Consider the following 26,476-nt stretch of genomic DNA (forward strand, 5'->3'; position numbering starts at 1 on the left):
ACAGCCCACACTAACACTTGAGTGGCTGCTGCCAACATACTGACTAACTCATCCGCCTTTAATATAGAAAAAAATTGAAAGTAATAAATGTATCACTAGCCACTTTAAACATTGCCATATCATAATATGTTTACATACCCTACATTACTCATCTCAGATGTAACAGTGGGGAGAAAAGTACTTTGATACACTGCCCGATTGCAAGGTTTTCCTCATTACAAGCATGTAGAGGTCTGTCAATTTTTTACAGTAGGTACACTCAACTGTGAGACGACGGAATCTAAAGACAAAAATCCAGAAAATCACATTGTATGATTTTTAAGTAATTTAATTTGGCATTATTGGCATGACATAAGTATTTGAATCACCTACCAACCATAGAAATTCCGACTCCTACAAGACCTGTTAGTTTTTCTTAAGAAGCCCTCGTGTTCTCGACTCATTACCTGTAATTAACATGCACCTGTTTTGAACTCGTCGTACCTGTTAACAAGACACCTGTTCCACACACTTCAAATCAAACAGACTCAACTCTCCACAATGGCCAAGACCAGAGAGCTGTATACAGGACATCAGGATAAAATTGTAGACATGCAACAGGCTGGGAAGGGCTACAGGACAATAGGCAAGCAGCTTGGTGAGAAGGCACAACGTTGGCGCAATTTTGAAATGGACAGAAGTTCAAGAATACGGTCAATCAACCCTCGGGTCTGGGCTCCTGCAAGATTCTCACCTCCCCGTGGGGCATCAATGAACTGGAGGAAGGTGACAGTTATCATAGCCCAAGAACTACAACGGCAGGCAACCTGGTCAAATGCACCTGCGAGGAGCTGGGACGACGTCTCAAAAGAAAGCCATTAGTAACACACTACGCCGTCATGATTAAAATCCCTGCAGCGCACTGCAAGGTCACCTGCTAAAGCCAGCGCATGTCCAGGCCCGTCTGAAGTTTGCCAATGACCATCTGGATGATCCCGAAAGGAGGAAATGGGGAGAAGTGTCAATGTGGGTCTGATGAGACAAAATGAGACTTTTTGGGTCTAAACTCCACTCGCCGTGTTTGGAGGAAGAAGAAAGGATGGTACAAACCCCAAGAACACATCCCCACAACCGTGAAGCATGGAGGTGGAAACATCATTCTTGGGGATGCTTTGCTGCAAAGGGACAGGATGACTGCACCGTATGAGAGGGAGGATTGGATGGGGCCATGTATCTGCGAGATCTTGGCCCAACAACCTCCTTCTCTCAGGTAAGAGCATTGAAGATGGTCGTGGCTAGGGTCTTCCAGCATGACAAGCGCCCGAAACACACCACAGCAGGGCAACTAAGGCACGTGGTGCGTAAGAAGCTTCAAAGGCTCTTGGAGTGGCCTAGCCAGTCTCCAGACTGAACCGCAATAGAAATTTTGGAGGGAGCTGAAAGTCGCTATTGCCCAGCGTCAGCCCCCGAAACCTGAAGGATCTGGAGAAGATCTGTAATGGAGCGAGTGGGCCAAAATCGCCTGCTGCAGTGTGGTGCAAACCTGGTCAAGAACTACAGGACGTATGATCTCTGTAATATTCAAAACAAAGGTTTCTGTAAAATTTTACGATCTGCTTTTCTGATGTATCAAATACTTATGTCATGCAATAAATGCAAATTAATTACTTAAATCATACAAATGTAGTTTCTAGGATTTTGTTTTAGATTCCGTCTCTCATAGTTTTGAAGTGACCCATGATAAGAAATTACAGGACCTCTACTGCTTTGTAAAGTAGGAAAACCTGCAAAATCGGCAGTGTAATCAAATACTTGTGTTCTCCCACTGTATATACTGTACTCTATACCATCTACTACATCTTGGTACATATTCTTATTCATCCTTTACACTTGTGTGTATAAGGGTAGTTGTTGTGAAATTGTTAGGTTAGTTACTCGTTGGATATTATGCATTGTGTCGGACTAAGAAGCGCAAGCATTTCGCTACATCGCATTTCGCTACACTCGCATTAAACATCTACTAACCATGTGTATGTGACAAATAAAATTTGATTTGTATTGAATAGGCATCCACTTTAGGAAGTGAGCAATTCGAGTGACTAATTTTACAAGTCGAGAGCAGGGTAATGTCCTACAAAACAATCTCTCGGTGGTAGCGGCCAGCTCTTCTGTTGTCTGGTGTTGAGCCGCATGTTACCAAGGTGAATTGTGAACGGACAGATTATGCTATCTGGGAGCGAAACAGACCCTGCTAGTTTTTTCTTGTATCAATGAAACATCCCACACCTTCATTTTAGAAAAGTCCGTTAATTCATAGTAATTTCCAAAGAAAGCCACGCATTTCATGCCATGCCACCGGAGCCAGATTACGAGAAATTATTTCATTATTTTATCGTTATCATTATCATTGGGAAGGGCACGTACTGTAGAGCAAGCATTTCACTGGAAGTCTACACTGTTGTATTCAGCGCGTGTGACAAATTACAATTTGATTTGATTTTGGATTTGAACCTAAGACCCAAGAGCAAGGCCATAAGCAGAGCTAGGTGAAGCCACCACCTTCCTCAGCACATGTGAGGAAGTCATGGCGATCCGAGTCTTTCTTACAACCAGGATGTCAATACTGTTTGTAATACAAGGTTTAGTGCTCTCAACAATGTCATCCTGTCTGATCCTGAAAAATATTTTGCATTGAGGTCAGAGCATATAGACAGAGTTCCTTTCAGGTCTCATCTACACTCACCGCTAATGGAAAACCAACAGGGTGAATACCCAGGTTAGTAAATTGGATTAACGTGATTAAGAGAGTGTTGTTGACTCTGAGGGATCCAGTGGTTAGCCAAAACAAATATTTTATCCACAGAAGGACATTAAGCAGTGATAGAGAATCTCTATCTTCCAGTCAAACAAAGAGAACACTGAGTGTGCCCAGGCTAACTCAGGCGTTCATGTGAAATATGTCAGACCGTTTCAGCACCATATACTTTTTTAGGCTGCAGTGTCTCACCAGGTGTGTGTGTGTGTGTGTGTGTGTGTGTGTGTGTGTGTGTGTGTGTGTGTGGGTGTGAATGTTGGATTCTGAGAAATGCTCTGCCTAACCATCAGAGTGAATGGGGACTCGGAGGAAGAGCTCATTGCTAACCAGTTCCACTGCGGTGATGTCATTGTTTGCACTTTTATGGCGATTAAACGGACCTGGTGTTTAATGTCTTATATCGCGTCACAATAATATTGGGATGTTCCAAGCAGCTGTAACATCTATTAGTGTGCTTATAGCAAACATCAATGACGTACGTATGGCTGTAGCATTCACACAGGACTATTCTTCTCAGTGGGCACATGCTAAACTACTTAGTGGGGGGGTCATAGACTAAATATCTTTCAAGGATCGGGCCAGTCCTAAGTTATTAGCGCTGATAATGTGACTCACCTGACTAAGTAAAACTCCTGGCTCTGCTCATTGATGAATTCTGATGTATCAAATACTTATGTCATGCAATAAAATGCAAATTAATTACTTAAAAATCATACAATGTGATTTTCTGGATTTTTGTTTTAGATTCCGTCTCTCATAGTTGAAGTGTACCCATGATAGAAATTACAGACCTCTACATGCTTTGTAAGTAGGAAAACCTGCAAAATCGGCAGTGTATCAAATACTTGTTCTCCCCACTGTATATACTGTACTCTATACCATCTACTACATCTTGTACATATTCTTATTCATTCCTTTACACTTGTGTGTATAAGGTAGTTGTTGTGAAATTGTTAGGTTAGATTACTCGTTGGATATTACTGCATTGTCGGAACTAGAAGCGCAAGCATTTCGCTACACTCGCATTTCGCTACACTCGCATTAACATCTACTAACCATGTGTATGTGACAAATAAAATTTGATTTGATTTGAATAGGCATCCACTTTAGAAGTGAGCAATTCGAGTGACTAATTTACAAGTCGAGAGCAGAGGTAATGTCCTCACAAACAATCTCTCGGTTGGTAGCGGCCAGCTCTTTCTGTTGTCTGGTGTTGAGCCGCCATGTTACCACAGGTGAATTGTGAACGGACAGATTATGCTATCTGCAGGAGCGAAACAGACCTGCTAGTTTTTTCTTGTCATACAATGAACATCCCACACCTTCATTTTAGAAGTCCGTTAATTCATAGTAATTTTGCCAAAAAGAAAGCCACGCATTTCAATGCATGCCACCGGAGCCAGATTAGAGAAATTATTTCATTATTTATCGTTATCATTATCATTGGGAAGGGCACGTACTGTAAGCAAGCATTTCACTGGAAAGTCTACACTTGTTGTATTCAGCGCATGTGACAAATACAATTTGATTTGATTTTGATTTGAACCTAAGACCCAAGAGCAAGGCCATAAGCAGAGCTAGGTGAAGCCACCACCTTCCTCAGCACTGTGAGGAAGTCATGCGATCCGAGTCTTTCTTACAACCAGGATGTCAATACTGTTGTAATACAAGGTTTAGTGCTCTCAACAATGTCATCCTGTCTGATCCTGAAAAATATTTTGCATTGAGGTCAGAGCATATAGACAGAGTTCTTTCAGGTCTCATCTACACTCACCGCTAATGGAAAACCAACAGGGTGAATTACCAGGTTAGTAAATTGGATTAACGTGATATCAAGAGAGTGTTGTTGACTCTGAGGGATCCAGTGGTTAGCCAAAACAAATATTTATCCACAGAAGGACATTAAGCAGTGATAAGAGATCTCTATCCTTCCAGTCAAACAAAGAGAACACTGAGTGTGCCTCAGGCTAACTCAGGCGTTCATGGAAATATGTCAGACCGTTTTCAGCACATATACTTTTTAGGCTGCGTGTTCACCAGGTGTGTGTGTGTGTGTGTGTGTGTGTGTGTGTGTGTGTGTGTGTGTGTGTGTGTGTATGTTGGATTCTGAGAAATGCTCTGCCTAACCATCAGAGTGAATGGGGACTACGGGAGGAAGAGCTCATTGCTAACCAGTTCCACTGCGGTGATGTCATTGTTTGCACTTTTATGGCGATTAAACGGACCTGGTGTTTAAATGTCTTATATCGTCACAATAATAATGGGATGTTCCAAGCAGCTGTAACATCTATTAGTGTGCTTATAGCAAACATCAATGACGTACGTATGGCTGTAGCATTCACACAGGACTATTCTTCTCAGTGGCACATGCTAAACTACTTAGTGGGGGGGTCATAGACTAAATATCTTTCAAGGATCGGGCCAGTCCCATCAAGTTATAGCCTGATAATGTGACCTCACCTGACTAAGTAAAACTCCTGGCTCTGCTCATTGATGAATAAAGAACACAAAGGAAATCCTTATGTTCAATGCAATACATACAGTGCATTAGGAAAGTTTTCAGATCCCTTCCCTTTTTCCACATTTTGTTACGTTACAGCCTTATTTCTAAAATGGATTACATTTTTAAAATTCTCAATCTACACACAATACCCCATAATGCCAAAGCAAAAACTGGGTTTTAGAAATTTCAGCAAATGTATTAAAAATAAAAAACAGAAATATCTTATCCAGACCCTTTGCTATGAGCTCAATTTGAGCACACACACCTGTCTATATAAAGTCCAACAGTTGACAGTGCATGTCAGAGCAAAAACCAAGCCATGAGGTCGAAGGAATTGTCCGTAGAGCTTCGAGACAGGATTGTGTCGAGGCACAGATCTGGGGAAGGGTACCTAAACATTTCTGCAGCATTGAAGGTCCCCAAGAACACAGTGCCCTTCATCATTCTTAAATGGAAGAAGTTTGGAGCTGGCCGACCGGCCAAACTCAGAAATTGGGGGAGAAGGGCCTTGGTCGGAGAGGTGACCAAGAACCCGATGGTCACTTTGACAGAGCTCAGGAATTCCTCTGAAGATGGGAGAACCTTCCAGAAGGACAACCATCTCTGCAGCACTCCACCAATCAGGCCTTTATGGTAGAGTGGCCAGACGGAAGCCACTCCTCAGTAAAAGGCACATGACAACCCGCTTGGAGTTTGCCAAAAGGCACCTTATGGACTGAAACCATGAGAAACAGAAACAGATTCTCTGGTCTGATGAAACCAAGATTGAACTCTTTGGCCTGACTGCCAAGCATCACGTCTGGAGGAAACCTGCGACCATCCCTACGGTGAAGCATGGGGGTGGCAGCATCATGCTGTGGGGGATGTTTTTCAGCGACAGGGGCTGGGAGACTAGTCAGGATCGAGGGAAAGATGAGCATTCACCTTCCAACAGGACAATGACCCTAAGCACACAGCCAAGACAATGCAGGAGTGGCATCGGGCCAAGTATCTGAATGTTTTCGAGTGGCCCAGCCAGAGCCCGGACTTGAACCTGATTGAACATCTCTGGAGAGACCTGAAAATAGCTGTGCAGTGACAGTCCCCATCCAACCTGACAGAGCTTGAAAGGATCTACAGAGAAGAAATGGGAGAAACTCCCCAAATACAGGTGTGCCAAACTTGTAGTGTCATACCCAAGAAGACTCAAGGCTGTAATCGCTGCCAAAGGTGCTTCAAAGTAAAGGGTCTGAATACTTATGTAAATGTGATAGTTTTTTCTTTGTCATTATTGGGGTATTGTGTGTAGATTGAGGAGGGGGGAAAAAATCATCCATTTTAGAATTCGGCTGTAACGTAACAAAATATGGAAAAAGTCCATTGGTCTGAATACTTTCCTAATGCACTGTATACGCTGCTAAAACTTGAAGCAGAGCTTGGTACACTGACAATGACCTATGTTTTGAGTTTCGTGAGAACATTTTTCAAATTGAGATCATACAGTGGAATAATACATAAACATACTGGGGAATAATAACGACAAAACAGGTTTTACACTCTGTAGCATGATATGTAGTGAGAATATACTGAATACAAATCATGATATATCACTATAAGTACAATGTACACTGAGTAAAAAAAAGATTAGTCTTTTAAACCAAGGATGATGTCATGAATAGGCCTTCCTAGAGAGATCCCTGACAGAGGTGGTTAGACCGGTCCCTGATCTCACAAACACCGTGCTCTGATGCTGGTCTATCTTAGACACTCTGTATGTGTGTGTGTGTGCGTGCGCGCACGCACGTGTGGGTGTGTTTGAGAGAGTGAGATCGATTGAGATCGAGGGAGCGAGAACAAGAGGGGGGGATTACACTTCCAGTATGGGGAGAGTCAGGTGCTACAAGCTTCCTGTTCTATAAATATACCACACACGGAATGTGAGAAAACATGCTCATCACCCAAGCTTCACTCTCTGGGCTGAAGTTACATATTAAGCAACTGTGTGACAGCACACAGCTGAGGGCACACTGGGTGACACATGCTATACAGCTACAGGAGAGGAGCAGAACAGAACAGTCCAAAGGGGCAGCCAGCACTAGGCCTACTGCTATGGACCCTCCAATGGGAACAATGGTACAGACTAAACCCTTGAACTGATCCAATCTTAGGCTAGCACTGATTCTGTCCAACAGGTTTTTGTCAAGCAGATAGGCCTACTCTATTTCTCTGTCTCCAACACACACAGACAGACAGACCACACAAACAAATGCACAGCACAGACACACACACACACAAAAATACAGACCAACAAGACAAAATCAAAGCAATCCCGGAAACAGGGTTAAAGTGATTACGATGGCCCTCTCTAGGCTCTCTGCTTCCTTTCCAGCTGTTCCCCATTTCCTTTCCTCTGTAAACACACACACACACACACACACACACACACACACACACACACACACACACACACACACACACACACACACACACACACACACACATCTTTCCTCCCTCTGAATGCTCATCTCATCCATCCTCTTTCTTCTACCAGCTCATCCTCTCATCTCTTCTCCTCATTTGTTCACTCACTCTCCTACCCTCCCCTCATAAGCATCCGACCTGTAACCCTCCTCTTCTCCCTTCTTCTACCATGTCTCGTGTTGTGCTGGGAACTCTAAAATGTGCAATGGATCTCGGGCATACCAAGGGACTCAGAAATCAGCCTTTAAATAGAGAACTCTGATAAGGTCTGTGAACTGGGAAAATAGCCCAAATTTCACAACACCAAAAGGCCAGCGTTGGTCAACATCTACCCCATAACTGATACATGTTCATTCCCTTATCTGGTGTGTGTGTGTGCAGCGAAAGTACACAAGCGAAACTCTTGTCAGAGTCGAGCAGTTTCCAATTTACAAAACATCAAATATTCATTAGGTCTAAAAGAGATTAAACAGAGATGCATGGCCAGGCACTCACACAAGAGACAATTCTACAAGCCAAGTAGAAAACTCGAGCTACCTTTCAACTTTAGGAGGGTGGGGGCTGTCCAGTAAGAGTCGGATAGTCATTGCTCTGTAGCTGTGCGTGAGAGACAGCTAGTATGTGAAACACTTTCCCCTTTGTCTTCTTTTTATCGCCATGCAAACATACATAACCACCTAGAGAGGAAACTGGCTGGCCTGCATGGGCCTCAACTCTCCTCTTATGGATTTGATTCTCCTCCCATTAACATTGTTCAGTTGTCTCCTCAATAAAAACTCCTCAGCAATATGTCATGGCTCAGCCCTCTGAGAGAAGCCCCGAGGGAACACACTCCAGGCTTTGTGTGTGTGTGTGTGTGTGTGTGTGTGTGTGTGTACAGCACCTTTGACACACTACTTGATGGCAGTGTCAAAATTCCATCTAATAGCATCCTCTCATCTCTTTTCCCTCACAAATGCACTGGATAGCGAATACGTGTTCATCACGCTTTTCCCTGACTGTCACTGTCCTGCCAGATCAGTGATCATGGAAGACAGGACATAAGACGAGAATAAGCTTGTTAGTAAAAACTACTGAAAAAGTGGCCAATGATGTCTGACACAGGTGGATTTCAATTCAATAACCTGCTCACTTCACTTCAATTTGCCCTCGTTGACTCACCCTCTAAAGACATGAGAGGGCTGCCAAATCCAATGTTACAAAAAGGAAAACCGAGAAAGTTGCCAAGCTTCAACAGTACTTCAATATAAGCACACACAAGCCTATGGCCGACCACTGACTCAATCTTTAAAGAGCATGAAGCGGTTTTTTTGCACTTCTGGTTTGCTGAGACTTGTGCTATAATACGATCAAGCATAATTTTTTCTCACCTTACAACAAAGGCTTCTCATAAACTAGGCCTGAGGTGAGATTCATCTACATCATCTGTCGAGAAAAAAAACCTGCAGCTTGATAGTGCAAGGTTCACAACCTAACCTCAGTTAGCTGGAGCACGGTTGGTGCTTGCAGCCCTACAGTTGTGTTTCCTGCGTGAGACAGACACTCTATTTACATTTGGTCAAGGTCACGTGGTAGGAGTCACAATCTTTTTTTTACAGTCAGGGCCAAGTCTTAATGCTATGTATGTTTTTGTAGGTATTTGTTAGTGCTTTAACTCAATACTAACAAGTAATTGTTTAAATGCATCTTTCATGAAAACAATTGATTAGTGTTTGGTAAAGGACTCACAGCCAGGCCCAGTGCAGTCAAAAACATGATTTTTTTCCTGTGTTACTGTATATTATATACATTACCAGTCAAAAGTTTAAACACACCTACTCATTCAAGTTTAAAAAAAAATATTATTACTATTTTCTACATTGTAGAATAATAGCGAAGACATCGAGACTATGAAATAACACATATAGAATCATGTAGTAACCAAAAAAAGTGTTATAAATAAAAATCTATTTTATATTTGAGATTCTTCAAAGTAGCCACCCTTTGCCTCAATGACAGCTTTGCACACTCATGGCATTCTCTCAACCAGCTTCATAAGGTAGTCACCTGGAATGTATTTCAATTAACAGGTGTGCCTTTTTAAAAGTTAATTTGTGGAATTGCTTTCCTTCTTAATCCGTTTGAACCAATCAGTTGTGTTGTGACAAGGTCGGGGTGGTGTACAGAAGATAGCCCTATTTGGTAAAAGACCAAGTCCGTTTTATGGCAAGAAATCAAATCAAAATTTTATTTGTCATAATATCTAACAAGTAATCTAACAATTTCACAACAACTACCTTTTACACACAAGTGTAAAGGAATGAATAAGAATATATGGATGAGCGATGGCCAAATGGCATAGGCAAGATGCAGTAGATGGTGTAGAGTACAGTATATACATATGAGATGAGTAATGTAGGGTATGTAAACATTATATAAAGTGGCATTGTTTCAAGTGACTAGTGATACATTTATTACATCCAATTTTTAATTATTAGAGTGGCTAGAGATTTGAGTCAGTATGTTGGCAGCAGCCACTCAATGTTAGTGGTGGCTGTTTAACAGTCTGATGGCCTTGAGATAGAAGCTGTTTTTCAGTCTCTCAGCCCCTGCTTTGATGCACCTGTACTGACCTCACCTTCTGGATGATAGTGAGGTGAACAGGCAGTGGCTCGGGTGGTTGTTGTCCTTTGATCTTTTTGGCCTTCCTGTGACATCGGGTGGTGTAGGTGTCCTGGAGGGCAGGTAGTTTGCCCCCGGTGATGCGTTGTGCAGACCTCACTACCCTCTGGAGAGCCATACGGTTGTGGGCGGAGCAGTTGCCGTACCAGGCGGTGATACAGCCCGACAGGATGCTCTCGATTGTGCATCTCTAAAGGTCTGTGAGTGTTTTTGGTGACAAGACAAATTTCTTCAGCCTCCTGAGGTTGCGCCTTCTTCACCACGCTGTCTGTGTGGGTGGACCATTTCAGTTTGTCCGTGATGTGTACGCCGAGGAACTTAAAACTTCCCTGTTTCTCCACTACTGTCCCGTCGATGTGGATAGGGGGGTGATCCCTCTGCTGTTTCCTGAAGTCCACGATCATCTCCTTAGTTTTTTTGTGTTTTTTACTCCCAATTTCGTGGTATCTAATTGGTAGTAGTTACAGTCTTGTCTCGTCACTGCAACTCCCGTACGGACTCGGGAGAGGCGAAGGTCGAGAGCCATGCGTCCTCCGAAACACAACCCAACTAAGCCGCACTGCTTTTTGACACAATGCCCATCCAACCCGTAAGCCAGCCTCACCAATGTGTCGGAGGAAACACTGTACACCTGGCGACCTGGTCAGCGTGCACTGCGCCCGGCCCGCCACAGGAGTCGCTAGTGCGCGATGAGACAAGTATATCCCTGCCGGCCAAACCCTCCCAAACTCGGACGATGCTGGGCCAATTGTGCGCCGCCCCATGAGCCTCCCGGTCACGGCCGGCTGCGACAGAGCCTGCACTCGAACCCAGAATCTCTGGTGGCACAGCCTTAGACCACTGCACCACCCGGGAGGCCCTCTCCTTTGTTTTTTGACGTTGAGTGTGAGGTTATTTTCCTGACACCACACTCCGAGGGCCCTCACCTCCTCCCTGTAGGCCGTCTCGTCATTGTTGGTAATCAAGCCTACCACTGTAGTGTCGTCTGCAAACTTGATGATTGAGTTGGAGGCGTGCATGGCCACGCAGTCATGGGTGAACAGGGAGTACAGGAGAGGGCTGAGAACGCACCCTTGTGGGGCCCCAGTGTTGAGGATCAGCGGGGTGGAGATGTTGTTTCCTACCTTCACCACCTGGCGGTGTCCCATCAGAAAGTCCAGGACCCAGTTGCACAGGGCGGGGTCGAGACCCAGGGTCTCGAGCTTAATGACGAGTTTGGAGGGTACTATTGTGTTAAATGCTGAGCTGTAGTCGAACAGCATTCTTACATAGGTATTCCTCTTGTCCAGATGGGTTAGGGCAGGGTGCAGTGTGATTGCGATTGCATCGTCTGTGGACCTATTGGCACGGTAAGCAAATTGGAGTGAGTCTAGGGTGTCAGGTAGGGTGGAGGTGATATGATCCTTGACTAGTCTCTCAAAGCACTTCATGATGACGGAAATGAGTGCCACGGGGCGATAGTCGTTTAGCTCAGTTACCTTGGCTTTCTTGGGAACAGGAACAATGGTGGCCCTATTGAAGCATGTGGGAACAGCAGACTGGGATAGGGATTGATTGAATATGTCCCTAAACACAGCAGCCAGCTGGTCTGTAAGCAAATAAACAAAGAGAAACGACTGTCCATCATTACTTTAATTTCAAGAACTTTGAAAGTTTCTTCAAGTGCAGTCGCAAAAACCATCAAGCGCTATGATGAAATTGGCTCTCATGAGGACTGTCACAGGAAAGGAAGACCTAGCCTTACCTCTGCTGCAGAGGATACGTTCATTTTAGTACCAGCCTCAGACTGCGTGAATCAGGCCTTCATGGTCAAATTGCTGCAAAGAAACCACTACTAAAGGACACCAATAAAAAGAAGATACCTGCTTTGGTCAAGAAACACGAACAATGGACATTAGACCGGTGGAAATCTGTCCCTTTGTCTGATGAGTCCGAATTAGATTTTTAGTTCCAACCGCCGTGTTTTTGTGAGATGCAGAGTAGGTGAACGGATGATCTCCACATATGTGGTTCCCACCGCGAAGCATGGAGGAGGAGGTGGTGTGATGGCGCTTTGCTGGTGACACTGTCAGTGATTTATTTAGAATTCAAGGCACACTTAACCTGCATGACTACCACAGCATTCTGCAGCGATACGCCATCCCATGTGGTTTGCGCTTAGTGGGACTATCATTTGTTTTTCAACAGGACAATGACCCAACACACCACCAGGCTTTGTAAGGGCTATTTGGCCAAGAAGGAGAGTGATGGAGTGCTGCATCAGATGACCTGACCTCCACAATCACCCGACCTCAACCCAATTGAGATGGTATTTTCCTTCCCGCAGAGGGAAGGAAAAGCAGCCAACAAGTGCTCAGCATATGTGGGAACTCCTTCAAGACTGTTGGAAAACCATTCCAGGTGAAGCTAGTTGAGAGAATGCCAAGAGTGTGCAAAGCTGTCATCACGGCAAAGGGTGGCTACTTTGAAGAATCTAAAATATATTTCGATTTTCACCAGGCGGTAAATTAGTTAATAGACCAATAAAAAAGAGAATTCCAAACCTGTGCCAATAAAAGCTAGTTTTCCATTTCCCCCTCTTGCTTGAGAAATTGCTCTTTGCTAAAAAAAAAAAAAAAAAAAAAAGGATACCATTATAATTGAAAACAATCACAGTAAGGTACTTATAGTGATAATCCACCCCCAGAAACATTTACTGAAAGCTTATGTTCTATCAGTGGGTAAAATCTAAAATGTCCATGATTTCACTTCTAAGTGGTCTGTCTATGAAATCAGGAAATTGTGTAGGAACGCGTCATAGCTACATGGTTCTCGTCACTGGAGATTTAAATGTGAGTGTGTTATCCCCTAACACTTTTATAACAATTACCTGCACTCCAGATCTCCAAATCAGCCAATAGACAGTATGGGCATATTTGTGTCGAGAACACATCCATCCGTTTATATCGTCATGATGGATGTATATATTTCGCTTAGATGTGCTCAATCTAAACAGTGTACCAAATTATTCAATTCAGTTTCTCCTTCAAGTAGCCCTATCTTCTTGCAATGCGTCCTGTATTTCTGTGGGAAACGCGGGAAAGGGCCATAGCAACATACTCTGCACTCGCTCTGGGCAGAGAACTGCAAGTTGAATTTGTTAGATAGCGCAGTTTGTTTAGGCGATTTTACAGCTAGCTAGTATGGGGCGATTTCTGTGCTTTACAGAAATTGCATTTGAATTTAACATTTTTACATTTGAATCAGGATACTGAATTTGAATTTAATATTTTTGAACTTGTAATGCACAAATGTAATAATTGAATTTAAAAAAATACAACTCATTTCATGATTTGAAATTGAATTGAGTGAATATTGCATTGTTTTAAAATGTAATTGAATATTCAAATGCAATATGTATTTATTCAGCTTCAATATGGTAGATATTGCATTCATTGTCTGTAAACTTGATAAACTTGAAATTATAGTTTGTGTACCAAAGTTTCATATAGTCACATCTCAGGTGCATTTAGATTCAGTTCTCTAAATTCAGATTCAAAACCAGAGACAACATCCTGGTACTTTGCCAGCCAGTAAAGTTAGAGATAAACAGATAGAATGAAACGATCACTCTGGTAAACAGAAACTTCTGGCGGTTTCTGAAGCCAATGTGGCATGTTGAATTTGTCTTCCAATTAATTTGGCTCTAGCAGCATTTGAACCATTTTGGCTATAAGCTATTATGACCCCTTTCCTGAAAGCCAAGACTCTCTGGAACATGGATTTGCCTTCTGTTCCCCTCTGTGACTATCACATGCCACGTTAGGAGAGAGTGTCACAAAAAAGAATACATTTGAATAGCCCTTTCATTGCCCTTCTAAGGAAAACCTTTCCACTCCCTATTTAAATCTTGCTCTTGTGACTGACTGGGTTCGAACCAGGTCTCCTGCATGTGACAAGACTGTGTTAGCCCACTTATGTAAAGCCCATAGGGATTAGTTTAGGAAACTAACACAGATCTTTGTCTCCAGCAAGGTTACTCATCAAAAGAGCATGGTTCATCGAACCACCTCAGTTACATTTCACCCCCCTTTGACCTCATACTCAGAGATCACAGCACCAATATCACTGACTGGGTTCGAAATCAGGCCTACTGTACCACAACAACACTTTCTGTGACAAACAGAAGCAGAATGATCTGTCCACTCCATTTAATGAGATTGCAACAGAGGTGGTTTGGTGATCCTGAGTTTGAGTCTCGATATGAGCTATATATCACAGGCACACTACCCACTCCAATTTGCCTACCGCTCCAACAGATCCACAGAAGTTAACATTTCCATTGCTATTCACACAGCCCTAACACATCTGGACAAGAGGAACACCGATGTGTGAACGCTGTTCATTGACTACAATTCCACATTCAACACTACTGTTCCCTCCAAGCTCGTCACCAAGCTCAGAGCCGTGGGTCTAGACACCACCCTCTGCAACTGGATCCCGGACATCCTGACAGGCAGACCACTGGCTGTGAGGATTGGCAACAACACCTCCTCCACACTGATTCTTAACACAGGGGCCCCCCAGGGGTGTGTCCTCAGCACTCTGCTATACTCCCTGTTCACCCATGACTGCATGGCTTTGCACGACACCAACTCCATCAAGTTTGCTGACAACACCACGGTTGTAGGCCTGATAACCAACAACAAGTCAGCCTATAGGGAGGAGGTAAGTGAACTGGCATTGTGGTGCCAGGTCAACAACCTCTCCCTCAACGTCAGCTGAACAAAGGAGTTGATTGTTGACTTCAGGAAGCAGAGGAAAGATCATGCCCCGATCCACATCAAGTAGTAGAGCGAATCAGCAGTTAAGTTCTTTGGCGTCCGCATCACTGAGGACTTGATATGGACCAACACGCTTGTCAAGAGGGCCTAACAGTGACCCTACTTCCTAAGGCAGCTGAAGAAATTCAGCATGCCACCACGTGTCCTCTCCAAATACTACCGCTGCACCATCGAGAGCATCCTGACCGAGCATCCTGATTGCTCTGTCCACAACAGCAAGGCCCTTCAGCGGATGGTGAAGATGGCCCAGTACATGACTGGGACCGTGCTGCCACCCATCCAGTACATCTACTTGAAATGGTGCCTGAGGAAGTCACACAGCATCATCAAGGACCCCACACACACCAGCCAAAAGCCCAAACTAGACAATCTAATGTACTTGTCCTCTTGCTCAGTTGTGCACTGGGGCCTCCCACTTCTCTTTCTATTCTGGTTAGAGCCAGTTTGCTCTGTTCTGTGAAGGGAGTAGTACACAGCGTTGTACCAGATCTTCAGTTTCTTGGCAATTTCTCACATGGAATAGCCTTCATTTCTCAGAACAAGAATAGACTGATGAGTTTCCTAAGAAAGTTCTTTGTTTCTGGCCATTTTGAGCCTGTAATCGAACCCACAAATGCTGATGCTTCAAATACTCAACTAGTCTAAAAGGCGGCCAGTTTTCAGCTGTGCTAACATAATTGCAAAATGGTTTTCTTATGATCAATTAGTCTTTTAAAATGTCAAACTTGGGATTAGCTAACACAACGTGCCATTGGAACACAGGAGTGATGGTTGCTGATAATGGGCCTCTGTACGCCTATGTACAGTGGCTTGCGAAAGTATTCACCCCCTTGGCATTTTTCCTATTTTGTTGCCTTACAACCTGGAATTTAAATAGATTTTTTGGAGGTTTGTGTCATTTGATTTACACAACATGCCTACCACTTTGAAGATGCTAAATATTTATTGTGAAACAAACAAGAAATAATTTTTAAAAAGAAGAAAACTTGAGCATGCATAACTATTCACCCCCTCAAAGTCAATACTTTGTTAAAGCCACCTTTTGCAGGAATTACAGCTGCAAGTCTCTGGAGGTATGTCTCTATAAGCTTGGCACATCTAGCCACTGGGATTTTTGCCCATTCTTGAAGGAGCTGGAGCAGTTTTCCCTTGAAGTTCAAATCAAATCAAATCAAATTTTATTAGTCACATACACATGGTTAGCAGATGTTAATGCGAGTGTAGCGAAATGCTTGTGCTTCTAGTTCCGACAATGCCGTAATAACCAACAAGTAATCTAACCTAACAATTCCACAACTACTACCTTACACACACACACAAGTGTAAAGGGATAAAGAATATGTACATAAAGATATATGAATGAGTGGTGGTACTCAGAAACGGCATGAGCAGAAGCAGTAGATGGTATTAGAGTACGGTATATACATATGAGATGAGTACTGTAGGGTATGTAAACATAAAGTGGCATAGTTTAAAGTGGTAGTGGTACATGTATTACATAAAGATGGCAAGATGCAGTAGATGATATAGAGTACAGTATATACATATGAGATGGGTAATGTAGGGTATGTAAACATTATATTAAGTGGCATGTTTAAAGTGGCTAGTGGTACATTTTTACATAATTTCCATCAATTCCCATTTTTAAAGTGGCTGGAGTTGAGTCAGTATGTTGGCCGGCCGCTAAATGTTAGTGGTGGCTGTTTAACAGTCTGATGGCCTTGAGATAGAAGCTGTTTTGATGCACCTGTACTGACCTCGCCTTCTGGATGATAGCGGGGTGAACAGGCAGTGGCTTGGGGTGTTGTTGTCCTTTTATGATCTTTATGGCCTTCCTGTGACATCGGGTGGTAGGTGTCCTGGAGGGCAGGTAGTTTGCCCCTGGTGATGCGTTCTGCAGACCTCACTACCCTCTGGAGAGCCTTACGTTGTGGGCGGAGCAGTTGCCGTACCAGGCGGTGATACAGCCCGACAGGATGCTCTCGATTGTGCATCTGTAGAAGTTTGTGAGTGCTTTTGGTGACAAGCCGAATTTCTTCAGCCTCCTGAGGTTGAAGAGCGCTGCTGCGCCTTCTTCACAACGCTGTCTGTGTGGGTGGACCAATTCAGTTTGTCCGTGATGTGTACACCGAGGAACTTAAAACTTTCCACCTTCTCCACTACTGACCCGTCGATGTGGATAGGGGGATAAGTTGGATGGATTCCACTGGTGTACAGCAAACTTTAAGTCATACCCCAGATTCTCAATTGGATTTAGGTCTGGGATTTGACTAGGCCATTCCAAGACATTTAAATGTTTCCCCTTAAACCATGAGTGATGCTTTAGCAGTGTGCTTAGAGTCATTGTCCTGCTGGAAGTTGAACCTCCTTCCCAGTCTCAAATCTCTGGAAGACTGAAACAGGTTTCCTTCAAGAATTTCCCAGTATTTTGCGCCATCCGTCATTCATTCAATTCTGACCAGTTTGATGCTGCCACCACCATGCTTCACTACGGGGATGGTGTTCTCGGGGTGATGAGAGGTGTTGGGTTTGTGCCAGACATAGCGTTTTCCTTGATGGCCATAAAGCTAAATTTTAGTCTCATCTGACCAGAGTACATTCTTCAATATTTTTGGGGAGTCTCCCACATGCGTTTTGGCAAAAACCAAATGTGTTTGCTTATTTATTTCTTTAAGCAATAGCTTTTTTTCTGGCCACTCTTCCATAAAGCCCAGCTCTGTGGAGTGTATATCTTAAAGTGGTCCTATGGACAGATACTCCATTCTCCCCTGTGGAGCTTTGCAGCTCCTTCAGGGTTATCTTCGGTCTCTTTGTTGCCTCTCTGATTAATGCCCTCCTTGCCTGGTCTGTGAGTTTTGGTGGGCGGCCCTCTCTTGGCAGGTTTGTTGTGGTGCCATATTCTTTTCATTTTTTAATAACTGATTTAACGGTGCTCTGTGGGATGTTCAAAGTTTCGGATATTTTTTTTATAACCCAACCCTGATCTGTACTTTTCCACAACTTTGTCCCTGACCTGTTTGGAGAGCTCCTTGGTCTTCATGGTGCCGCTTGCTTGGTGGTGTTGCAGACTCTGGTGCATATATACTGAGATCATGTGACAGATCATGTGACACTTAGATTGCACACAGAAGGACTTTATTTTTAACTAATTATGTGACTTCTGAAGGTAATTGGTTGCACCAGCTCTTATTTAGGGGCTTCATAGCAAATGGGGTGAATACATGTGCACGCACCACTTTTCCATTTTTTATTTTTTGAAATTCTTTGAAAGAAGTTATTTTTTATTTCATTTCACCAATTTGGACTATTTTGTGTATATCCATTACATGAAATCCAAATAAAAATCAATTTAAATGACAGTTTGTAATGCAACAAAATAGGAAAAACGCCAAGGGGATGAATACTTTTGCAAGGCACTGTAGATATTCCATAAAAAAACAAATCTACCGTTTCCAGCTACAATAGTCATTTACAACATTAACAATATCCACACTGTATTTCTGATCAATTTGATGTGATTTTAAATAGACAAAAACATTATGATTTTCTTTCAAAAACAAGGAAATGTCTAAGTGACCCCAAACTTTTGAACGGTAGTGTACACTCATCCACATACATGGAGTATACAAAACATTAAGAACATGCTCTTTCCATGACATACTGGGGATGGGGAGCGTTGCTGTACAGCTATTTTCAGGTCTCTCCAGAGATGTTGGATCGGGTTCAGCCACTCCTGCGTTGTCTTGGCTGTGTGCTTAGGGTCATTGTCCTGTTGGAAGGTGAACCTTTGCCCCAGTCTGACGTCCTAAGCGCGCTGGAGCAGGTTTTCATCAAGGATCTCTCTGCACTTTGCTCTGTTCACCTTTCCCTCGATCCTGACTAGTCTCCCAGTCCCTGCCGCTGAAAAACATCCCCACAGCATGATTCTGCCACCACCATGCTTCACCGTAGGGATGGTGCCAGGTTTCCTCCAGATGTGATGCTTGGCATTCAGGCCAAAGAGTTCAATCTTGGTTTCATCAAACCAGAGATTCTTGTTTCTCATGGTCTGAGAGTCCTTAGGTGCCTTTCCACAAACTCCAAGCGGACTGTCATGTGCCTTTTACTGAGGAGTGGCTTCCGTCTAGCAACTCTACCATAAAGGCCTGATTGGTGGAGTGCTGCAGAGATGGTTGTCCTTCTGGAAGATTCTCCCATTTCCACAGAGGAACACGAAAGCTCTGTCAGAGTGACCATCGGGTTCTTGGTCACCTCCCTGACCAAGGCCCTTCTCCCCCGATTGCTCAGTTTGGCTGGGTGGCCAGCCCTAGGAAGGGTCTTGGTGGTTCCAAACTTCTTCCATTTAAGAATGATGGAGGCCACTGTGTTCTTGGGGACCTTCAATGCTGCAGAAACGTTTTGGTACCCTTCCCCAGATCTGTACCTCGACACAAGCCTATCTCGAAGCTTTATGGACAATTCCTTCGGCCTCATGGCTTGGTTTTTGTTCTGACATGCATTGTCCACAGGTGGACACCAAAACAAGTTGTAGAAACATCAAGGATGATCAATGGAAACAGGATGTATCTGAGCTCAATACTTATGTAAATAAGGTATGTTTTTAATTTTGTATAAATTTGCAAAAATGTCTAAAAACCTGTTTTCACTTTGTCATTATGGGGTATTGTGTGTAGATTGCTGAGTATTTTTTTATTTATTTATACCGGTAATCAATGTTAGAATAAGGCTATAATGTAACAAAATGTGGAAAAAGTCAAGAGGTCTGAATACTTTCCGAAGGCACTGTAGTTCAGTACAGTAAAGAACAATACAGTAAATTACTGTACTCTACTCTAGTGTGCTCTATTATACTAAACTCTACTGTACAGCACTGTATTGTACTGCCCAATACTAAACTCTACTTTCTTTACTCTACTGACTGGCTCAGATTCGGACTGACCAAATTTCAACTACTTTTCAACTTCCATGGACGTCTGGTGACGGTAGGTGCTCAGTGGGTGAGAGGGCTGGTTACAGTAAATGGCAAGAGAGGGGGGCTCATGTGTAGGTGTCAGTAAGAGCCGGGAGAAGTGACAATAGCTGGAGAGAGAGAGTGAGAAGAGAGAAAATGTCCAGACTGTTTTCACACTCTCGCTTTGACCACTACAAGACATAAAGAGAAAGAAAACAGTTATGAGCTGAACATAACAGTATGCCAGTGCAGGACATTGGAGGACAAGGGAGGACAGTAGCAGGTAACCCAACTGTGGTCTGTGAATACTATGAATTCCCATTGTAGCCAATTCAGTTGCAGTCATTCTGTTATATTTTCTTAGTCATTGTGCTACCGATTTGGTAACAGAATGACAGGTTTTAATCACTTAATAAATCATAGAAATTTGGGTTATCAGTAAAAACGAAACTGCCTTTAAGGATGGGAAAACTCCAGGACTGGATGGCATACCAGTGGAAGTATACAAACATTTTTTTTATATACTCAAAGGACCACTATTAGCTTGTTTTAACCACTCCTATATAAATGATAGATTATCAGACACGCAACAAGAAGGTGTGATATCATTATTACCGAAACAGGACCCAAGTGGTATATATAAAGATCCAGTCCATTAAAAAAATTGGAGACCTCTTACACTTCAGTGTTGTGATGCAAAAATCCTAGCAAAATGCTTGGCGCATAGAATAAAAAAAGTTTTGTCAGATATTATTCATCCTAATCAGACAGGTTTTTTACATGGACGATACATTGGAGATAATATAAGGCAAGTACTGGAAACAATAGAACACTATGAAATATCGGGGACACCAGGCCTGGTTTTCATAGCTGATTTTGAAAAGGCTTTTGATAAAGTACGACTGGAGTTTATATATAAATGCCTAGAATATTTCAATTTTGGGGAATCTCTTATAAAATGGGTAAAAATTATGTATAGTAACCCTAGGTGTAAAATAGTAAATAATGGCTACATCTCAGAAAGTTTTAAACTATCTAGAGGAGTAAAACAAGGTTGTCCACTATCGGCATATCTATTTATTATTGCCATCGAAATGTTAGCTGTTAAAATCAGATCAAACATTAATATTAAGGGATTAGAAATCCAGGGCCTAAAAACTAAGGTGTCATTGTACGCTGATGATTCATGTTTTCTTTTAAAACCACAACTAGAATCTCTCCACGGCCTCTTAGAGGATCTAGATACATTTGCTATCCTCTCTGGATTAAAACCAAATTATGATAAATGTACCATATTACGTATTGGATCACTAAAAAATACACATTTTACATTACCATGTAGTTTACCAATTAAATGGTCTGACGGTGATGTGGACATACTCGGTATACAAATCCCAAAAGAAAGAAATGATCTCACTCCAATAAATTTTTATAGAAAGTTAGCAAAAATAGATAAGATCTTGCTACCATGGAAAGGAAAATACCTGTCTATTTGTGGGAAAATCACCCTGATTAACTCTTTAATCATATCACAGTTTACCTATTTGCTTATGGTTTTGCCTACACCTAGTGACCTGCTTTTTAAATTATATGAACAAAAAATATTCAATTTTATTTGGAACGGCAAGCCAGATAAAATTAAAAGGGCCTATTTATATAACGAATATGAATTCGGAGGGCAGAAATTATTAAATATTAAAGCATTAGACCTCTCACTAAAGGCATCAGTCATACAAAAGTTATACTTAAATCCAAACTGGTTCTCTAGTAGATAGGATGAGACATTCGTACCAATGTTCAAGAAGGGCCTTTTTCCCTTTATTCAGATTACACCTGCTCACTTTCGGTTGCTTGAAAAGGAAATAATCTCCAAAATATCTTTATTTTTTAAACAAGCCTTAGAAAGTTGGTTGCAATTTCAGTTTAATCCACCTGAAAGGACGGAACAAATAGTACAACAAATCTTGTGGTTAAATTCAAATATAGTAATTGATAAAAAAACTGTATTTATCGAAGAAATGTTTAAAAAAGGTATAATTTTTGTGAATGATATCATAAATAGGACTGGTGGAGTAATGTCACACATGCAGCTAACACAGACATATGGAAATGTCTGCTCTACCCAAAATTACAACCAATTAATTGCAGCATTACCACAAAAATGGAAGAGGCAGGTGGAAGGGGATAAAAGTAAGGAACTTGTATGTCGGCCTTATATTAAAGAACATAAATGGTTAAAGAAAAGTGTGATAAATAAAAACATATACCAATTTCATTTAAGGACCAAAAAACTTACAGCTGTGTCATATAAATTGCAAAATAGTTGGGAAGAGATTTTCGATGTACCCATTCCATGGCACATGGTTTATGAATTGATACGCAAAACAACGCCGGATTCAAAACTTCGAATTTTTCAATTTAAATTATTGTACAAAATTCTTGCAACTAATAGAATGTTATATATATGGGGGATACAATCTTCTCAGCTCTGTAGATTCTGCTGTGAGGAGGCAGAGTCATTAGACCATTTATTTTGGTATTGTCCGCATGTAGCTCGTTTTTGGTCACAGGTCCAGGAATGGTTGAAGAATTGCAACATTTGCGTAGAACTAACGCTACAGATAGCAATACTGGGGGATTTGAAAAGCCATAGTCAATCAATCAATAATATAATAATTATTTTAGCAAAAATGTTTATTTTTAATTTACAATCCGTGGAAGCTATGAGAATAGGAAGATTCAAATATTTTGTGAAGCATCACAGCACAGCTGAAAAATATATGGCAAATAAAAATCCGAAATGGATGATGTTGGAAGATAGATGGGAAAGGTTGAGTGGAGCTGAAGGGTGGGACTAATAACAAGATAAACAATGTAGGGCATACGGGATCTGTGAAATGTGTATAGGTGCGGAGCTATTGTGAAATAGCGCAGTTACAAGTGGAAATCAAACTGGATGGACAACAGAAATAGAGGAAGGACTAAGAACAAACAAGAGAGAACTATTATAAAGTAGACTGTGTCTGTAAATGTGTATAAGATGTATAAATTGAAGGTAAAAACAGAAATGTTTATCAGTTTACTCCAATTGGGGGATCGGTGGTAGGGTTTGCAGGGAATAATAATAAAGGTATACTCTTTAAAAAAAAGGTATGTATGTCTATGTAGGTATGTGTATGTATATATGTGTATATGTATGCATACGTGAATGGATATATATATTTACCCAAAAAAATATGGGGGATTGGAAATGATGCAGACAATTACATTGGAAACAACATTCTTTCCGCAATATTAAGCTGATCCACCCCCCCAAAAAAAAAAAAAACGAAACTGTAAAACTGTAATTGTAATTTCCAAAATTGTTAAAACATTTAGTAATACTTTCATAATGTTCCCTTTCCTTCGAGGGCACTGCCAGTATACCCAACCACTCACCCACCACAAGTCAGTCTACAAGAGAGTATAGTATGGACATGGTTACATAGTAGTCAGCTATGACATGAAAGACTACACTGGATTTAGGGACAGACTTGGTGGCTCACACCATTTCACCCTTCCCACTGTATAGCCTCCCTGGAAATATATGTGGTCTCATTTTATCCATCTGTCTCGTTCTTTCTTTCAAAATCATCTTGAAGAATATCATATGTTCTTTGTCTCATTACTACACTATAGACCACTGAAGTAACACACACCGATCCAGCCAACTGCTATATTATCTTGTGCCTGGAAATATATGGTGACCTTTCCAATAACATTGCTGTGCATAGAGGCGTGTGTGGGGTCAAGTACAGGTCAGAGGTAACTGCTGGCTTTAGAGAAAGACGGCTACCATTTTCTTGCCATGTTTCTCCTCAGTAGAAATGAGTGGAATTCTTACCTTTTAATCGGTGTAACTACACTGTCGTTTGTTCTACAATGTTTGCTTTTGGTTTAGGGTCTGTTTGGCCCTAAAATCTGCTTGTTTGTTTTGATCAGACAATCAACATTCCTTTTCCTTCATTCGAGAACACTTCTCTATGATCAAGAACATGTTTAGCCGTTCATTCTAGATAGAACACTTGTTCCTTTATTCTAGAACACTTTGTCCCTACGCTCTAGTTTATAGAACACCCTTTATCTTTAGAGCAGCTGCTTAACATGACATAATTGCCTCAGGTTAAAGGTCATCCATTCAACATAGCTTGGTTTAACCTTCCTCACTTACAAGGGCAGGAGTATCTATCTGAAAACAGAGGAAACGTGGATTGGCAATGCTGTCCTTAGACTGTTTTGTTGTTTAGGCATGAACCTAAAATCTCAGGCTGGCACCTGGGCTTCAGTTCAGTTGCTACAAGTCTGCAATACCAACAAAGCATCTGGAATCAACAACAAACTTTTCCCGTTACCCTCCTTCATTTAAAACGGCTGTTGGCGTTCATTTAAGCTTCGGTTCCACGGCTGCTGCCAATGTGAGAGTTATGAATGGGGAAGCGCGTATACACACACACACACACACACACATAATAAACTCAGGGTCTACTGAAGGATGTTAATCTGTTATCTCAAATTACATACACACAGGAATTCATATACCCATTAGAGAGAGAGAGACACACACACACACACACACCTCTGTAATGGAGATGCCTCCCTTCCACAGCTCAGCACAGAGGAAGTGGATTTCTGAAGAAATGCATCCTAAAAATCAAGTAAACGTGACACCTAGTATTTTATAGAAACACTGCTGTTCTCGCTGTTATACATTGAGTGTATAAAACATTAAGGACACCTGCTCTCTCCATGACATAGACTGACCATGTGAATCCAGGTGAAAGCTATGATCCCTTAGTGATGTCACTTGTTAAATCCACTTTAATCTGTGTAGATGAACGGGAGGAGACAGGTTAAAGAAGGATTATTAAGCCTTGAGACAGTTAAAACATGGGTTGTGTATGTTTACAATACAGAGTAGGTGCCAGGCGCATCGGTTTGTGTCAAGAACTGCAATGGTGATGGGTTTTCCAAGTTCAACAGTTTCCTGTGTGTATCAAAAATGGTCCACCACCCAAAGGACATCCAGCCAACTTGACACAACTGTGGGAAACATTGAGGTCAAATATGGGCAAGCATCCCTACGGAACGCTTTCGACACCTGGTCGAGTCCATGCCCTGATAAATTGAGGCTGTTCGGAGGCCAAAAAGGGGGTGCAACTCAATATCAGTAAGGTGTTCCTAATGTTTTGTACACTCCGTGTATAACCCTTTCAGGATAGTCTGATAGGTAAAACACCTACTTGGTTCACACACTTCTGCTTTCCTAATGTTCAAACTACTATTAAAAAAGGTACAATCCATTAGATCAACGTAAAAACATTTTGTCGTCTCAACAGTTTTTGGGGGACTGAGGGGAAAGGTCTTTGAGCGCAAAAGCAAAAACGCAGCAGAACAGTACAAGTGCAGTCATTGTGTTTTCATTTGAAGAGAGAACTTATGAACAAGAGAGAGAATTTATGAATTGTACCTTTAATATTTCTTATGGATTGTACCTTTAATATTTCTTATGGATTGTACCTTTAACATTTCTATGTTCAACATGTCAGCATCTCTGAAATGCTGTGGTCTGTAACTGGTAATAGGAGCTGTTAGGTGATCCTCAGCAGAGGTGAAATGGCTGAATGGACATTTGGATTTCACTGCATCATCCCCTCAACATCCTCCACAAAGACACAATTACTGGACACCAGGGAGAAAAGGATGGAGATTGGATGACCACAACGTAGTCAATCTGTCATCAAAACTGCATGCAACCTTTCACTTCAGCTAACACTGTAGGCTACATTCATGATATACACTGAATACTCAAAACACATCAGTGTAGATTAGATTTTTTTATTTTTATTTAACCTTTATTTAGATGAAGGGGAGGAGTCAATTTAAAGAAGTATTTTTAAGCCTTGAGACAATTAAAGACATGGATTGTGCGTGTGTACCATTCAGAGGGTGACTGGGCAAGACAAAATATGTAAGTGCCTTTGAGCGAGGTATGGTAGTAAGTGCCAGGTGCACCGGTTTAAGTCAAGAACAGCAACGCTGCTGTTTTCCACTCTCAACAGTTTCCCCATGTGTATCAAGAATGGTCCACCACCCAAAGGACATCCAGCCAACATGACACAACTATGGGAAGAATTGAAGTCAACATGGGCCAGCTTCCCTGTGGAATGCTTTTGACACCTTGTAGAGTCCATGCCCAGACAATTTGTGTCTGTTCTGAGGGCAAAAGGGGGGGGGGGCTTGCAACT

At 42.0% G+C, this 26,476-nt stretch overlaps 1 protein-coding gene across 5 annotated transcripts in view; it reads right to left on the bottom strand.

The window, feature by feature from the left end:
• LOC111974314 (G protein-coupled receptor kinase 5) overlaps window positions 1–26,476 on the bottom strand; it is a 77,284-nt gene that overhangs the window by 43,829 nt on the left and 6,979 nt on the right. The window contains exon 1 of one of the 5 annotated variants that reach the window (XM_024002036.2): window positions 8,295–8,571. The exons of the other annotated variants lie outside the window; for them this stretch is intronic. The gene's annotated coding sequence lies outside the window, so the exon portion shown is untranslated. Of the gene's footprint in view, window positions 1–8,294; window positions 8,572–26,476 lie in introns of those variants that run through there. 5 annotated transcript variants of the gene reach the window in all.

This window comes from Salvelinus sp. IW2-2015, linkage group LG15, assembly GCF_002910315.2.
Source record: "Salvelinus sp. IW2-2015 linkage group LG15, ASM291031v2, whole genome shotgun sequence".
NCBI classification, from domain to species: domain Eukaryota; kingdom Metazoa; phylum Chordata; class Actinopteri; order Salmoniformes; family Salmonidae; genus Salvelinus; species Salvelinus sp. IW2-2015.